This window comes from Podarcis filfolensis (assembly GCF_964270895.1).
Source record: "Podarcis filfolensis genome assembly, chromosome: 14".
NCBI classification, from domain to species: Eukaryota; Metazoa; Chordata; class Lepidosauria; order Squamata; family Lacertidae; genus Podarcis; species Podarcis filfolensis.
In genome coordinates, this window is record NC_139616.1 from 11,107,366 (window position 1) to 11,124,385 (window position 17,020).

Sequence of the window (17,020 nt, forward strand, 5' to 3'; positions counted from 1 at the left end):
AGAAGGACTAATTTCAAAGGATGGCTGCGGTTTGATTTGCGCATTGTTTTGGAAAGTGCTGAGCCGAATTCTCCTCCATCCCTCCATCTGTTATATCATCTCAGGGCCAAACTGCATGAGATGCCTGTGACCAACTGCACAGTTGGCTTTGACAAAGTATATTTCAGATGCAAAGGGGGGCTCTGATCCAGATCGGGACCTTGGTGTGGAGTTAGAAATGTACGGTAATTCCTGCAATTCCTGGTGTGAACTGACTTGATCTGCACTTTCCCGGCTAATTAATTATCCTTCAGATGTCATACATCCCCAGATTTTCTGATGCAGTTCTTGGCTCAAGGAGCATACCAAGATGCATTAAAGGTGAAATACATACATGGAAAAAACCTGGCATTTATATATCTATTTAAATACAATTTTTCATGCAGATTTTCCTCTCAATATAGATTAATGAGGAAATGGAACTTATGACCAGAGGAAACAAACAACTATCTGACTTTTAGAAGTCATCTGAAGGCAGCCTTGTTTAGGGAAGTTTTTAATGTTTGAGGTTTTATTCTGCTTTTAATATTCTGTTGGGAGCTGCCCAGAGTGGCTGGGGAAACCCAGCCAGATGGGCGGGGTATCATCATCATCATCAAACCTTTTATTGGCATCACATCCAAACATCCAAAACAAATCAATACAGAATTACCACTTCCCCAGTGGCACAAAACATTTGCTAAAATAAAGGAAGCAGAGCAGTCTAGGGCGGGGTATAAACTATTCTTATTATTATTCTTGTTTAGTTGCTGGGAATTGTAACTCTGTGAGAGGCAAACTTCAGTGCCTGGGATTCTCTGAGGGAAAGAAGGAGGGTCAGACGCTTGGCAGCTACCTGAGGTTGCCCAGGTGCCATGGGCCTGGCAGAGAGAGCGTTCCTGGAGCCCAGAGCCCATTGGCTCCCGCCCTTGGCCAGGCTCTGACCTCACAACCAGCTGTGGAATCCTGGGGAATGTTTTGTTTCCTAGGAGGCCAGGTGAGTTGCTTGAAAAGATCCCTGGCTAAGCTGAAAGCCCAGTCAGTTGGAGCAGTTAGAAGCCAGAAAGCAGCCATTCTTCTGTTCTTGTGTTGAAAGCGGTTCAGATGGATTGACTGACTTTCTGGACATCTTTGGTTTTGTACCGCCATGGAACAATGTGCTGCTGGTTGCGCAGAAGGTAAAGTCATGGGAAAGAGGGGAGACATTCTGAAGATTCGTGTCCCCACCACATTCCCAGTTTTTAAAGATGCTCCTTCGACCAAGGACCTTGGTTATTTGACCATTCTAAATCCCATGATGGGTGTTACGTGAGCCAGCAATTTTCCCAGGGAGTTTTCTGATGAGTTTTCTGAGTTTCCTTTTTTTTGTCACCATCCAAATTGCAGCAGAATTACCACCTCCCATCCCAAATATTCAGAAGAATATTTCCCCACCCCCAATTTCACCGCCCACAAATAGGATGGGGAATTCTGGGAGATCATTTTTCACTCAACCCTAAAATAAACACCCCACCTCTGTAGGGATCCTACCTGCACCCTTGGGTGCTCTCTTCATCAGCTACATTTCCAGGGTCTTGAATTAGTTCCCCAAGTCCTATCAGCTCCAGACAGCAGGTCCAGGGGGGCAGGGAGAGGGGGAGGAGGGGAGTTGGAGTCCCGCAGCAACATATGGAGGGCGCCAGGTTTGGGGAGGCTTGATGCAGAAGACATCAGGGTAATTTAGCATGATATAGAAAACATCAGGGTAATTTAGCATCAAAACACTGGGTGACTGGCCAGGAGTTTATTTTGGCCCTGATCAGGTGAAGCCAGAATTAGCCACTTGCTGTCCAATGTGGAAAATGGAGCAAATGGTCTTGCTAGTCATCTGCAGGAGAGCAGTCCTGGGGATCAGCTCTGCACTCTTTGCAAAATGAGAAGTAACTGGCGGTGCCTTTTGTCTGTTTAAAAAGTTGTCGTGACTTGGCACAGAGTTAGTTAGGTGAGTTTTTGCTTGAGGAGTGGCAAAATCCCCTGAAATGTGTGACTGATGGGCCCTTAATCTGCAAGGAGGATGGAGAAGGAGGAGGCCCTTGCACTTGGAGATCTTCCTCTCATTTGTTTGTTTCTCTCTCCCACATCTACAATGTCCACCGCTGGCTGAGGTCATTCATGCAGCCTCAGAGGGGCTGAAAGGCAGCATTAAAGCTTTGTGCAGAAGAGCCAGAATCTCAGATTTGACACCGAAGACAGACCCCTCCCTCCCCTCCCAGCTGGAAGACGACCTTGTCTATTCTGACGGCCAGGCCTCTCAGCAGTGGAGAGACACAGTCGGCCAGAATATCGCCTCTTTTCTTCCGCCACGTGAGGTCCTCCACTAGGAAGCCATCCATAGTGGGGAGGGTTTTTCTGTGGCTCTTACCTCGGATCTCCCTCAGAAAGATTGGGCAAGGGAGTCCAGTGGGATCTACACTTTCTTAAAGCAGGGGGAGGGAGAGAGTGTCTGGGAGAACAGCAAGGAAGTGGGTCCCTCCCTCCCAAGGGCAGCCTGGAACTTTTGAGTTCTCGAAAATGGCCAGGAGAGAATTTCTCTCCAAACAAGACCCAGAATAGCAGTGAGGGACTTTGGGCTCTCAAATTTCAGTGGCCCTGTGCCGCTTGCGCTCTAATCTACAGAGCCCAAGAAAGAACAACTCGCTTTAGCTGCATGTTTTCCAGACTCCGCTGGGATTCGGCTGCTACCTGACGTTCCTCCCCTTCTGCCCTCTTTGCACAGAGCTGCTTATGATGGAGGCCTCCCACCTGAGATCGCTGCATGTTCTTACTGTAATATTTTACCAGTGAATGCATAAAGAGAAACTCCTTTCACAGGAGGAGCTGGCTCCCACCTTCCCCAACCAAACAGAACATCTTAAGATCCACAGTAAGGCTGCATCCTCTACAGCTGGCCCCCATTCTGTCACTGGCGCTGGCCTCTGCTTCTTCCTGGGTAGTTCAGGAGCAGAGGGAGACATCCCTTGCCTCGCCCCCAGTGCCCCCACTCAGGGAAGGGTCGACAGTCGGAGCACAGCCTCCCAAGAGCTCTGCAGCAGGATCAGGGCCAAGGGCCCCAGCCAGACCTGCAGCCTGTTCTCAGGGGGGCCCACAAGCAGCAGGGCAGGAATGCAAGAGAAACGCCCCCCAGGAACAGGGATTGTTCAGAGGCATCCACTGTCTTGCTTGTTGGAGGATGGAGGTGGTGGCCAGTTGCTGCCTCTCAGCCTAAGCTACCTCACAGGGCTGTTGTGAGGGTTAAATGAGGAGGGAATCCATGGACACTCTCCTAAGCTCCTTGGAGTAGGGTGTAAATGACATACCGTAATACAGTGGTACCTCTAGATGCGAACGGGATCCGTTCTGGAGCCCGTTCACATCTATAACCAAATGTAACCCGTGTCTGCGCATCTGTGGGTCACATTTCGACGCTTCTGCGCATGCACGTGATGTCATTTTGAGCGTCTGCGCATGCGCAAGTGGTGAAACCCAGAAGTAACGCGCTCTGTTACTTCTGGGTTGCCACGGAGCACAACTCGAACGCGCTCATCTTGAAGCACATTCAACCCGAGGTATGGCTGTAAAGGAGACACACTGAGAAAGTGGCTCTAAAAAAAGAGCAGGCTTTATTCTTTATTCCCCCCACTCCCATTGCCTTTCTCACCCTCCCCTCCTGTGTATCTCTCTCCCCCCCCCCCCGGTTCTCTGTCAGGGCCAGTGAAGGAACTCCAAGAGCAAGGGCCCCTCATTCAATAACCTTGAACTATTCCATATCATCAGAGCTGATGCCTTCTGCTCTGCAAATCTTACAACTTAAATCTTCAACTGGGTTATAGAAAGAAAGATAGAATAAGACAGAAGTACGGTTTTGGGGGAATGGAGCGGGCAGGTGTGGATGACTCCCTAGTCCTGAATGGGGTAACTGTGTCCCTGAAGGACCAGGTGCGCAGCCTGGGACTCATAGCTGTCCATGGAGGCGCAGGCCAATTCTGTGTCCCGGGCAACTGTCTACCAGCTCCATCTGGTACGCAGGCTGAGACCCGACCTGCTCACAGACTGCTTCACCAGAGTGGAGCATGCTCTGGTTATCTCCCACTTGGACTACTACAATGCGCTCTACGTGGGGCTACCTTTGAAGGTGACTCGGAAACTACAACTAATCCAGAATGTGGCAGCTAGACTGGTGACTGGGAGTGGCTGCCGAGACCATATAAGACCGGTCCTGAAAGAACTAAACGGCCTCGGCCCAGTATAACTGAAGGAATGTCTCTACCCCCACCGTCCAGCCTGGACACTGATGTCCAGCTCCGAGGGCCTTCTGGCGGTTCCCTCACTGCAAAAAGTGAGGTTGCAGGGAACCAGACAGAGGGCCTTCTCGGTAGTGGCGCCCGCCCTGTGGAACGCCCTCTCATCAGATGTCAAGGAAATAAACAATTATCTGACTTTTAGAAGACATTTTAGATGGCAGCCCTGTTTAGGGAAGTTTTTAATGTTTTACCTTGTTTTAATATTCTGTTGGGAGCTGCCCAGAGTGGCTGGGGAAACCCAGCCAGATGGGTGGGGTGTAAATAAATTATTATTATTATTATTATTATTATTATTATTATTATTATTATTATCCACCGACTTCAACCCATCCCATTCAGGGGGTGGGTCTGCAGAGGAGTTAAATGCCCTTGCCTTTTTTTCTGGCTGAAAACTGTACCTCTGAAGTTGATTTTTACTGTCCCTTCAGAAGGATGATTCTCAGGGGGTAAATGGTGCAGGAGGAAAGCAATAACCCTTCTCCCCCCCCCCCCAGATTCCCAAACATGGGATTAAAAGATGTGTTTGACGTCAGTGTCTAGGGTGATACGTACTGGCAGGATATCAAAGATGGAGCAGCAGCACCTGCCAACATTATGTTGCTAGGCTGGTAGTGTATTTTTCGTAGGATATAAAAAGCTGCCTTATAGTGAGTCAGGCCATTGCTCAGTGTTGCCTACAATGCCTGGTTTTCAGACAGGGCTGTTTCCTGCCCCTAGCTGGAGATGCTACAGACTGGGCTTGGAACCTTTTTCATGCAATGCAGTACCAATGCATTATGGTCCTTCCCTCACCGCCCGACTTATACCTAGGGATGGGGGAGACATTCAGTTCAGTTCACATTTAAAGCAGGGTAATTTCTAAGATTTGCAATTGCGTGGCGAGTTCCCGCCTCCCCCCTCAGAAATAAAGACACGAGACACAAGAATTTGAGTTAATGGGTCAAATTAGGCCACAACTTTATTGATTACAGGAATTGAGAGGTATTGGCTTAGGCATTGGTCCTAACAACTAACCGGCTTCAGCCTGCTTGCTTGAAGACCGGTAAGGGTTAACCACCAGTAGAGGGAGTCCCGCTGATGCTCGTCAGCTGGGATCTCCCCCAGGGTCACCGCGTGGGGGTGTGCCGTGGGCCCACACCTCCATAGGCTTAGGACAAGGCCACGCCCCCCGCAATGCCTAACCGCCAATCGAGCCCAAGCTCGCCGCCAATACCCTCAAGCCTGTAACCAATCCCTAATCCCTGACATAATATCATTCAGCCAAATATCATTTCCAGCATCCGAAAGATGCACGCCATCATCTCTGTAGAGGGCCACCTTGGCAAACTAATTTCTAAGATTTGCAATTTCCAAAACAACATAAGCACTGAAACACAATATGAGGATGGAAAGAAGATAAAAGTCCTTGCCAGAGAAGAACGGCAAATCAAGTTGATGGATTATGCCGAAATGGCTAAAACAGGCATAGGCAAACTTGGCCCTCCGGATGTTTTGGGACTACAACTCCCATCATCCCTAGCTAGCAGGACCAGTGGGGATGATGGGAATTGTAGTCTCAAAACATCTGGAGGGCCGAGTTTACCTATGCCTGGGCTAAAATGACCAGAAGAATCAGAAATCAGGAAGACCAAATTTTCAATAAGGAATGGGGGAAATTTATAATTCATCTTAAAAATCATTGTTTTTAAGTTGAAATTGTTAGCAGGATTGTAATAGCACTTGTAGTTTAATGGTGAATTTTGGACACAATGGAGAGGTAAAAGATTTGGATTATTATAAAAGATGCAGGAGGAAATAATTAACAATAGGACCCACAAAGGGGAGAAGGGAAGTCTAAGAGATTCTTTGGAATCTTGTTTCTATGTTGTATGTTGTATATGTGGCTGTAACATTTTAATCTGAAAAACCAAATAAATTTATTTTTTAAAAACCCCAATATGAACAATATGACACCCAAGATACTTCAAAACTCACACCTATCTGATTTTTTATGTGCAGTTCTCCAACCAAGGCTTACAGAACTGCACATATTAGTGGGAAATGTGTATGAAAATGAATGCATTTGTGAAAATAATGTACAAGAAATGCATTACATTAGAAGCCGCTTGCAAAAATGCACACCCTAGTCAAAACCACAGAGAAAAACGTATCTTTTAGCGATTGTGAAGACCTCTGAAAGGATGTCTCCAAATGGTGAGAATGGGAGATAAAGTATCAAATGCAATTCAATGCAAACAGGTGAAAAGTGATGCATGTCGGGACAAAAACAACTTAATTTCACAGTGGTACCTCAGGTTAAGTACTTAATTCGTTCCAGAGGTCCGTTCTTAACCTGAAACTGTTCTTAACCTGAAGCACCACTTTAGCTAATGGGGCCTACCGCTGCCGCCACGCCGCTACTGCGCGATTTCTGTTCTCACCCTGAAGCAAAGTTCTTAACCTGAAGCACTATTTCTGGGTTAGCGGAGTCTGTAACCTGAAGCGTATGTAACCCGAGGTACCACTGTACACGCTTATAAGGGTCTAAACTGGTAGTGCCTGGGCAGGAACGAGACCTTGGACAGCTCTGTGAAGATGTCGCCCAAATGTGCGGCTAGGAATCAGATCTCAACCCTCTCCTGTAGAATGGGCAAGAACGGACGCTGCTTTCTGCCCACACATACTGTAAGTGCTCTTAAAAGTTCCGTTGCCTTTTAAGGAGTGGAAACGAATCTTTTTTTTTTTTTAAAGAAAAAATTGGTCTTGCAATGGCACCAGCAAGGGTATCATTTATCAGTTGGAATCCAAACCCCGGAAAGAATCTTAAGACAATCTTAGTAATGTTGGAAAGTGGAATATTTCTCCAAGGCTCAGAAAATATATCCGGATCTGCAAAAGTATTACAACATCCCCCCCACCCCTAATATAAGCAATAAGCCTTTTTACAAATCTAATTTAAATACATTTCAGCCAAGTAATAAGTCAGCAGGCGGCAGTTTTCTAAGGCTTTGCAAGCAGTAAAACTGCCACATTCTGTGGGCAAAGACCTTCAGTTTTTAACAAGGCTTAATGGGCGGAAGTTCATACAGCTAGAACTACAACTAATCCAGAATGTGGCTGCTGGATTGGCGATTGGGAGCGGCCGCCAGGACCACATAACACCAGTCCTGAAAGACCTTCATTGGCTCCCAGTACGTTTCCAAGCACAATTCAAAGTGATGGTGTTGACCTGTAAAGCCCTCGGCCCTGTATACCTAAAAGAATGTCTCCACCCCTGTCACCAGCCCCTCTTCCTTGTTTTAACTGGATTATCCAGGGACTGTGGGACCTTTTGCAAAATGCCTTAAATAAATACACAAATAACAAAGAACAGAAGAACACGCACTGTGTCAGTTTGCCCTAAGATGCTTTTATTTATTTTTTTATCACTGCACGACCCCATCCATTGCATCATGTCTATTAGACGGCTTGCCTGTAGGCAGCCGAGAACTGCTTATCTTTTAATATACGAACAGTGCTCAGAGATGTTTTACAAGTGTTTAGCAGTGAGGACAAGTGCAAAGCACATGAGGAAATTTGGGCAGACTGGGATGCTCTTGGGCTTTTCTCCCCCCTCCCTTTCAGGGGAGCTGTTCTGTCCTATTTGGAGTCTGGAAGGAAACTTTGAAAAGTAGCAAAAATAGCGAATTTTCCTTAGGCCTGGAGCTTGAACAAAGCAGCGACAGGCAAGCTGACAGAAAGGAGGTGGCAGCCCATCGCTTCCAAAACAAACTTTGAAAGGAGCAGGCATTGAAAAAAGGGCGTCTCTGGTGCTGTCAGCAGCCTGGGCAGCAACGCTGAGCGTCAGTTTTCCACCCTGCAAGCCAGAGAGAGGCTCGGCCTCTTCTCTCCCCCAAATAAAAGTCACCAGGTTCTTTACAGGATCAGCTTCAAAGGGAACTCGCTGAATAGGGCAGCAAAAGCCAAGAACCAAACAGCTCCTAGAGTTTGGCAAGGAGAGGAGGAAGGGACGACCAGAGCAACTTGGTAACACATCTCTAAGCCCCACTTACCTCACAGAGTGTTTGTTGTGGGGGAGGAAGGGAAAGGAGAATGTTAGCCGCTTTGAGACTCTTTTGGGTAGTGATAAAGTGGGATATCAAATCCAAACTCCAGCTCCTCTTCTCCTCTAGTATTGGGTTAGACACAATCCCACTTTCATTGCTAGCCTGCAAAGGTTTGCAGGCAGTTGTACTGCTCTGATTCTATCAGTGCATGCCCTGTCCTTTCCCACTGAATCTGCCTGTTCCATAAGGCTTTGGGAAACGGATTGCTTTCAATGTGAAGGTAAAGGTAAAGGGACCCCTGACCATTAGGTCCAGTTGTGACCGACTCTGGGGTTGTGGTGCTCATCTCGCTTTATTGGCCAAGGGAGCCAGCGTACAGCTTCCGGCTCATGTGGCCAGCATGACTAAGCTGCTTCTGGCAAACCAGAGCAGAGCACAGAAACGCCGTTTACCTTCCCGCCAGAGTGGTACCTATTTATCTACGTGTACTTTGACGTGCTTTCAAACTGCTAGGTTGCCAGGAGCAGGGACTGAGCAATGGGAGCTCACCCCGTTGTGGTGATTTGAACCACCGACCTTCTGATCGGCAAGTCCTGGGCTCTGTGGTTTAACCCACAGCGCCACCTGCATCCCTTTTAATGTGAAATGTAATTATCTGATCCTCCTAAACTCCCGCTGCCTTGCGGGAGATATTCAGAAGACTCCAATTCGGGACTCCAATTCCCAATGACCATGGGTGATGGGAGTTGCAGCCCAGCAACCTCTGGAGGGCCACAGATCCCACACCCTTGTTTCAATTCCTGTTTTCAAACTTGAAAAAACTCCTGAAAGATGGGATGCACATGGCCCTGCGGAGAGGGACTCTGATTCTTATGCTGTGTGTGAAGCATCTAGACCACACATAGCTTGCTCAAAATATTGCTAGGTGGACAGGAACTGGGACCGAGCAACAGGAGCTCACCCCATCACGGGGATTCAAACCGCCGATTCAAGCCCTAGGCTCTGTGGTTTAACCCACAGTGCCACAATGTTCCGCAAATGTTCTGGTTTCTTTATTTTCCTGTCCCGCTTTCATTGTGCTGCGACACCAGAGCGCCCCTCCAGATGACAATCATGTGGTAACTTTGGGGGGAATTAAAGCAGAACGGCAGGGTGTGTCCCCAGTATAAATCTGTCCCTAAAGCACCATTATTGTATCAATGATATGTTCCAGTATATACATCTGCAAAACAACCCAGAACACCAGTTTTGGAGGGGCCCTATACCAGTAGCAGAAATTCTAAAACCCAAACTCATTCAGGTTTTATTTTTCATCCCTTTCCAACAAATAATAATAATAATAATAATAATAATAATAATAATAATAATTTATTATTTATACCCCGCCCATCTGGCTGGGTTTACCCAGCCACTCTGGGCCGCTTCCAAAAGAATATTAAAATACTGTGATACATCAAACATTAAAAGCTTCCCTAAACAAATCCCCAGATTGTAGGGATAATATATGTAGAATACTGCAAAGGTTTTTAAAAAAGAGCACAGGAAAGCTCAAATCCAGAATCCAACTTTCAGGGAACCTGCCCCCCCCCAATTCCTACCCAGAAAGTTTTCCCTCAGAACAGTCTCCATGTCTTATGACATTATTCACCTGGTCCCCTGATATTTACATTCTCTTTGGTTTCATTAAGCCTCAATGATAATTGTACATATTTGGCTAAACAGCTATGCTTGGTTTTTTCCTAAACCGAACCTTATTAGGCCATGTTTATACCAAACACCCTCTAGAAGACGCTATGCCGTTTTCATTTGCCTCAATCTATGTCTTGTTTCCGTGATCAAGAAGCTAAACAGAGACATCTGAAAGGGAGAAGAGGGAAAAAACCCCATCCCATTTAAAAGAACTACGGCCAAGTTCAAAGTTTTAATACTAACATATCCTCTATTTGCATTTTCTGGAAACAACTGAAGACATCACTGAAGACAACAAGTTTTTCCCGATGAATGAATATATGGGTCTCTGACATTCCCTGTATTGTTTTTAAATGTATCTCATGTTCTTTTGAATGCTGTTTTAGTTGATCGAGGCAGGTCTGTTGAATGCATTAATAATCATAATATTTTGGTTATTGTCCACCTTGTGGGAATGATTTCCACCTTAACCCACCTGCAGATTGGCCCTTGTGCAAGAAACAGGCAAGCTTTGGGCTCGTGAGGTGTGCTCAGATTTGTGACCATTACATCTTTACGATCTAATTGAAAGTTTTATTGGCTTTCCTTTCCCTTTTTGTTTCCGTGCAGGATGCGCCTGTTACAAGGCGAGATATGGTGCAAAGCCAATTTGCAAAACAGGACGGGGAAAAAACAAATTCTATTTAACGTTAAAGATTGCAAGATGAAAGCAGGAGGAGGAAGAGGAAAAGCCCCAAGCGATGGGGGCAGAAATTATAGTACCATAAAAGATATCGAGGAACACTTGAAGTTGAGAAACACAAGGACAATTCAAGCATCGTGAACGGAATCAGGAAGGCCTACTCAAAAGGAGGCGAGATGGAAAAGGGACTGAGGTCTCTGCAGATCCTCACTTACAGGGTGGGGAGGGGCAGCAGGAGATCCTGCCCCAGTAAATTTTATTATGTGCCCTCCGCCTCCACCCACTCACAGGGCCATCTTTAGCATATGTGATGCCAGGATGCAAAGATCCGCCCAGCGCCCCCAAATTTAGTTTAGCCCCGCCCCGGTGCCGTAGTGATTGACAAGCACTGCCGCCGCTGTGTGTGTGTGTGTGTGTTTAGTGAGTGCAGGGGAGGGTTGTGCTGCTCTCTCTCCCGCCTCCCCCTCCCCCCCGCCCTGTGTGCCCCTTCCTGCCCCCAGCCAGGCCGAGCTAGTAATACAGTACAGAAGCATTTCTTGACACGGTTCATGGTGGAACTCTGGGGTCCCCCCCAGAAACTGTAGTGATGGCCACCAACTCGGATGGATTTGAAAGGTGTTTAGACAGAATCATTTAGGACAAGACTATCAGAATGGCAAGGGACGTGGGTGGCGCTCTGGGTTAAACCACAGAGCCTAGGACTTGCCGATCAGAAGGTCGGCGGTTCGAATCCCTGTGATGGGGTGAGCTCCCGTTGCTTGGTCCCTGCTCGTGCCAACCTAGCACTTTGAAAGCACGTCAAAGTGCAAGGAGATAAATAGGTACCGCTCCGGTGGGAAGGTAAACAGCATTTCCGTGCACTGCTCTGGTTTGCCAGAAGTGGCTTAGTCATGCTGGCCACATGACCCGGAAGCTGTGCACTGGCTTCCTCGGCCAGTAAAGCGAGATGAGAGTCAGCCACGACTGGACCTAATGGTCAGGGGTCCCTTTACCTTTACTTTATCAGAATGGCTATGCTCTACCTCCACATTCAGAGGCAGCAAGGCTTCTCAATGCTGGAAACCAGAGGAGGGGAGAAAGTGCTCTTGCGTCGGGTCCTGTTTGCAGGTTTCTCAAAGGCATCTGGCTGGCCATTGTGAGTACAAGATGGGAGGGAGTTCCCTAGTTAAATGTGTCACCTGATGCCATTGTGATGTCAGGTGATTGACAGGTGGGTGACCCTATCCACTTGCCAAACTTGTGTATTAGGGTAATACCTGGGAAGACAGGCAAATTAATGCCAGAGTACTGGAAGAGGCAAAGATCCCCAGTGTTGAAGCGATGATTCTTCAACATCAAATTCGTTGGACTGGTCTTGTTGTTCAGATGCCTGATTATCGTCTTCCAAAGCAACTACTCTATTCCAAACTTTAAAATGGAAAGCGTAATGCTGGTGGTCAACAAAAGAGGTTTAAATATTCTCTCAAGGCAAATCTCAAAAAATGTAGTATAAACACCGACAACTGGGTAACACTGGCCTGCGAGTGCTCCAATTGGAGAACAGCCTTTACCAAAGGTGTCGTGAGCTTTGAAGACACTCGAACTCAGGACGAAAGGGAGAAATGTGCTAAGACAAAGGCACATTTGGCAAACCCTCACCTTGATCAACTCCTGCCCGGAAACCTATGTCCTCACTGTGGAAGGATGTGTGGATCCAGAATTGGCCTCCACAGTCACTTACGGATTCATGTTTAAAACCGTGTTTATGGAAGACAATCTTACTCGGCTATGAGTGAGAAGAAGAAGATTAGGATAATAAGAACACAAACACCTGCATTTTATTTTCTTTTTTCCCCATCCTCACTCCCTTATTTTCTTATTTTGTCACTATCTTTTTATAAATGAAATATTAACGACAACAACAGTTGGGTGGGTGGGGGGAGAGGCAGGTCAAATCTAGTTCTCCACCACCTCTGATTTCCCATGATAGAAGCAGGCTAGCGAAAAACAGGGCTTGGCTCAGCACCCTTCCTCCTGTGAATCATTGCTCCACAAACGCTTTCCGATTAGCTTCTTGCAATTCAGAGGTAGGACACAAATAAACGTTGACGGGGAGGGAGGCGAGAGACGTCCAGAATTGGGAGCGCCAGCTAGCCAAAGCAGAGAAAGCGGTGGGGAGGGGGGAGAGAAATGGGGTGGGTGCTTTGAAAACGTTGTATGGGTAACTGGCATTTGAAAAAAGAAATGGCTATTCAGTGGTTCATTCATGAACTTGCCCTGCCATTCAGAAGATTTGGCAGGGGAAGCGGAGGGCAGAATAGGGCCTCGGCTCGGCCGCTGCATAACGATGACCAAAAATCTGTTTCCATCTTCTCGAAGCCAGTGGGTCTATTTCACCTTCATCTCTCTTGCAGTATTTTGAGACTACCCAAATGCCAAGAGAAAACAAAAAATCCTGACCTGCGGTTCTAAAGAGAGAAGCAGCCTTTCCTACAAAGGCACAGGCAGTTGCTAAGTTGCTCCCTAGACCCCCCAAGATAGATCAGGTTTCGGGTTTTCTTAGTGACTGGGCATGTGCGTTGGAATAAGACTTGGATTGTTTTTGAAGGCAAGCTGCCAGCCCATTTCCCTACACTATAGCCACCTTTTTGGCCGACAGAGGCTCTTTGCTTGTAGCAGCTGCCTACCAGGCAGAAATCCAACAGGACCAGCTTCCCCAACCCAGCGATGGGGCAAATCTGGATTTCCTGCATGGTGGGCTGTTTGCTTGTGTTTAAGAAGCAGCATCTGTTTCAGAGAAGTGGTGGTCTTTCCCTACAGGATGACCAAGCAGAGAAGCCAAAGCAGAAAATGAGGGTAAACAGATGCAATCAAAAGCTCCTGCACATTTTAAAGTATTTATGCTGAAGACAGAATTTTAATGGGTGCAGCTGGGAAGGCTGAGATATTATCTCCTGCAAGGCTATTGAAATATACAAAAATATCTGCATTGGGTCCCTCTAGATTTGAAGCCAGGGTTTTGGACTCATGGCCAAGGTAGCCAAAATAAAAGTAAAAATAAATAAATAACAGTGCAGACCCTCCAGGTTTTCCTGTTTTCCAGGGACAGTCCTGGATTTACAGAAACCATCCCGGTTTCTGATTTGATCAAAGAATGTCCTGCTTTTCCTTTGGACGTCCCTATTTTCACTGGGGAAATGTTGGAGGGTATGAAGTTATGCGACCCCCAAGCTAAGGAGATAAATAACTATACAGTTGTACCTTGGAAGTCAAACAGAATCTGTTCCAGAAGTCCGTTCAACTTCCAAAACGTTCGGAAACCAAAACACGGCTTCTGATTGGCTGCAGGAAGCTCCTGCAGCCAATCGGAAGCCATGGAAGCCCCATCGGATGTTCGGCTTCCAAAAGTAGTTCACAAACGAGAACAGTCACTTCTGGGTTTGTGCCATTTGGGAGCCAAAACGTTCAAGAACCTGTTCGAAAACCAAGGTATGACTGTCCAGTGGTACCTCGGGTTACAGACGCTTCAGGTTACAGACTCCGCTAGCTCAGAAATAGTACCTCGGGTTAAGAACTTTGCTTCAGGATGAGAACAGAAATCGCACAGTGGCGGTGTGGCGGCAGCGGGAGGCCCCATTAGCTAAAGTGGTGCTTCAGGTTAAGAACAGTTTCAGGTTAAGAACGGACCTCCAGAACGAATTAAGTTCTTAACCCGAGGTACCACTGTACATTCTTTGGAAGACGTCAGAAAGCAGCCTTGTATAGGGAAGGTGGGGTTTCTTTATGTTTTATTTTGTTTTTTTATATGTTGGAAGCCGCCCAGAGTGGACAGGATATTATTATTATTATTATTATTAGACATACCTATTTTCATTGAAGAAATGTTGGTGGGTTACCTTTAAGGCCAGCATTTGCTGGAATGATTGATGCACATACCACAAACTTAGGCATGTACGATTAATGAGGCTTAAAGTGAGAGGGATAAATGCATGTCTCTCTTATCCTAGATTACATTTCAACCACCGAACTTCAGAGGGCTCCATACATACACACACCCTTTTCTATCTAGGCAACGAAGAGGCATGGTCCCGATCCAAGAATACATTCCTCCCAGACCGAACACTCTAGGAGCGTGTCGATCAAGGCGGCCCAGGTAGAGTCTCCATGGCCACACAGAGAGGCCCAGACAGGCCCACTCCTGTCCTAGTGTCACAGGAGACAACGAGGTAGCCATCTTGGATGAGCAAAATCATTCTGTCTCTCTCACTCGCAGCCAGTTTGCTAACAACTGCCGAGGGTTTGAGGTCAGAGACGGAAGAGAGCAAGAAGCGGGACACGGCTTTTATTGAAAGGGTATTAATAGATTTCCACGTTACGGTTTTGATTCCCCGTCAGGTCTGTTTTCCTTCCTCCGCTTAACGATGTAAAAGCAGGAGAATCTTAAAGAAAATCAATGACTATTCCATTCTGCATCTGATTATAATGTCAAATAGCTTTTAGGCGCTGTGCAACGAAGCCGCCCGAAGTCGTTTTCGTTGGCTATGGCCCAAAAAGGAAGAGTTTGCAAGAAATATTAGAAGCAGATAAGTAACCGCTTGGGACAGCTTTCAGAACACATGTTGGGCATGCATAAGCACCCAAATTCTATCCCCTTTAGTAGAATTGGGAAAGATTCACTTCTGAAACACTAGAGTGCAGTGGCGTAGCGTGGGTTGTCAGTACCCGGGGCAAGGCAAGTAATTTGCGCCCCCTAACCCGTGGATTTGCCCAAACCCCAGATGTTGCGCCCGGTGCGGCCGGCCCCCCCTGCACCCCCCACGCTACGCCACTGCTATAGTGTCAATACCAATCAGCATAGAACAGGGGTGGAGGACCTTTGGCTCTCCAGATATGGCTGAACTACAACTCCCAATAGCCCCAGTCAGCATGGCCAATGGCTGGGGATGGTGGGAGTTGTAGTTTAGCTTGGTGGCGGCCGCAAGGGTTTCCTGCAACCAGCATAAATGATACTAAGCCAGATGGACCAGTGAGCCAACCTGATATGAGACAGCTTCCTACAGGCCATGAGAAAGTGGAAAGTTGTTGTCCTTAAGGCTCTGGAGAAGAATGCAGCACAGGGGGAAGGCACAACTGTAGCTTGACTTCCCCCGTGCAATTCTCCTGGGCTTGCCAGTCAGAAGGTTAGCGGTTCGAATCCCTGCGACGGGGTGAGCTCCCGTTGCTCTGTCCCAGCTCCGGCCAACCTAGCAGTTCGAAAGCCCACCAGTGCAAGTAGATAAATAGGTACTGCTGAGGTGGGAAGGTAAACGGCGTTTCTGTGCGCTCTGGTTTCTGTCACGGTGTCCCATTGCGCCAGAAGCAGTTTAGTCCTGCTGGCCACATGACCCGAAAAGCTGTCTGTGGACAAATGCCGGCTCTCTTGGCCTGAAAGCGAGATAAGTGCCACACCCCATACTCACCTTTGAGTGGAGTTAACCATCCAGGGGTCCTTTACCTTTTACCTTTTGTCCCACCACCACTCGCAGGGCTCTTAGCCTTCTTCCCTGGGGGTTCTCTAGCTGTTTCCTCCCACCATTCCTCGGAGTCCAACCAGTCCGTGAGAACAGGTGATATTCCCAAGCCTACTTGGTATCTGGGACTGGGCAGAGGAGAAGGAGGAGTGGTGGAGACCTCCTCCCCACCCTGACCCTTCCAGGCAGGAGGAAGAGGAAGACAGCATAGATTTACAACAGGGGCTTGTGGGGGGTTGCAGCTCAGAGGCAGATGAGGGGAAAAGTTGGGAAATAATGGGAGAACCAAAGCAGTAGCTGGTTGACACGTTGTCACTAGAAAGCATTCCAGACCCTCCATCTCCCAGAAACCGGCGAGCCTTGAAAGTAGGAGAGCAAAGAGCTCAAAGACAGAGGACACGTAGCAGCACCCGAAGAGACGATGATGAAGAAGAATGAGGAAGTGGGAGAGACGGGGTGTGTGTGGAGATTCACACGGGACACCACCATTATCCAACAGGCTGCATTCTATAGCCTTTCTCTGTAAAGATTGAAATGAAAAAGGACGGTAGGAAACTCTTCCTTTTCTTTATACTTTCCTGGGCAACCAGCCAGGAGCCACTGACAGCATCCTGACACTTGGAGATTGTGAAGATTGAACCTGAGACCTTCTGACCATGCCAGCTGCAGCTAATGGACAAGGCAGAAAGGCACAGGGTTATGTGCAAAGTAGCCCCAAGTGTAACACCCCATTTCCAGCTTGTGCAATGGGCCTTCTCCCTCTCTCCTAGCCAACCCCTGCAAGATATTCTAAGGGGA

General features: G+C 47.4%; 1 protein-coding gene across 3 annotated transcripts in view; it reads right to left on the minus strand.

Annotated features, from left to right (window-relative positions):
• TNFAIP8L3 (TNF alpha induced protein 8 like 3) overlaps positions 1–17,020 on the minus strand; it is a 63,920-nt gene that overhangs the window by 14,533 nt on the left and 32,367 nt on the right. Inside the window, exons 1-2 of one of the 3 annotated variants that reach the window (XM_083587075.1) lie at positions 11,726–15,401; positions 10,113–10,219 (exon numbers count right to left, since the gene is read on the minus strand). The exons of 1 other annotated variant lie outside the window; for it this stretch is intronic. The gene's annotated coding sequence lies outside the window, so the exon portion shown is untranslated. Of the gene's footprint in view, positions 1–10,112; positions 10,220–11,725; positions 15,402–17,020 lie in introns of those variants that run through there. One more of the 3 variants, XM_083587074.1, reaches the window with a different exon arrangement.